Consider the following 1267-nt stretch of genomic DNA (forward strand, 5'->3'; position numbering starts at 1 on the left):
TGTAGGCGCACTACCTACATGTGAATCCTGCATAGAAGGAAAAATGACCAAGAGACCCTTTTCAGCAAAGGGTAATAGAGCTGATGAATGCCTAGAACTCATACATAGTGATGTATGTGGGCCATTTAATATCCAAGCAAGAGGAGGATATGAATATTTCATAACCTTCACAGATGACTATTCTCGTTTTGGTCATATTTATCTAATGCGTCAAAAGTCTGAAACCTTTGAAAAGTTCAAAGAATTCAAGGCATTGGTTGAAAAACAATTAGACAAACAGATCAAAACACTACGATCTGATCGTGGTGGTGAATACTTGCTAGGAGAGTTCGAAGACTTTCTTAAGGAAAAAGGCATATTTTCTCAACTGACTGCGCCAGGTACTCCACAGCAGAATGGCGTGTCAGAAAGAAGGAACCGAACTCTATTAGATATGGTTAGATCAATGATGAGTTACTCATCCCTTCCAGATTCCTTTTGGGGATATGCTTTGGAAACAGCAGCATATATTCTGAACCAAGTTCCATCTAAAGCAGTGCCTGGAACTCCATATGAAAGATGGAGTGGCAAGAAGTCATCTCTTGGCCACACCAGAATATGGGGTTGCCTAGCACATGTGCTTAGAAAGAAGACTGGTAAGCTAGCCAGTCGTTCAGAATTATGCCTGTTTGTAGGATATCCTAAAGGGACAAAAGGCTACATCTTCTATAGTCCTACTGATCAGAAAACATTCGTTAGCACGAATGCTCATTTTCTGAAAGAGGATTTTATGAAGAATATGAAGCCTAGAAGCAGGCTTGTACTTAAGGAATTAACTGGTGAAAATGTTCAGGGTTCAGGGTTCGGTATTCAGGATTCAGGATTCGGGGTTTGGGGTTCGGGGTTCACGGTTCATGGTTCGAGGTTCAGGGTGCAGGGTTCAGGGTTCAGGGCTCATGTCTCAGGGTTTTGGGTTTGGGGTTTGGGGTTTAAGGTTCACGGTTCAGGGTTTAGGGTTCTGGGTTCCGAGTTCAGGGTTCTGGGTTTAGGGTTTGGGGTTTGGGGTTTACGTTTCATGGTTTGGGTTTGGGGTTTGGGGTTTAAGGTTCACGGTTCAGGGTTTAGGGTTCTGGGTTCCGAGTTCAGGGTTCTGGGTTTAGGGTTTGGGGTTTGGGGTTTACGTTTCATGGTTTAGGGTTCAGGGTTCAGGGTTCAGGGCTCAGGGCTTAGGGCTCAGGGCTCAGGGCTTGGGGCTCGGGGCTCAGGGTTCGGTGATCGGGGTTCGGTG

Source organism: Morus notabilis, unplaced genomic scaffold, assembly GCF_000414095.1.
Source record: "Morus notabilis unplaced genomic scaffold, ASM41409v2 Scaffold4798, whole genome shotgun sequence".
NCBI lineage: Eukaryota > Viridiplantae > Streptophyta > Magnoliopsida > Rosales > Moraceae > Morus > Morus notabilis.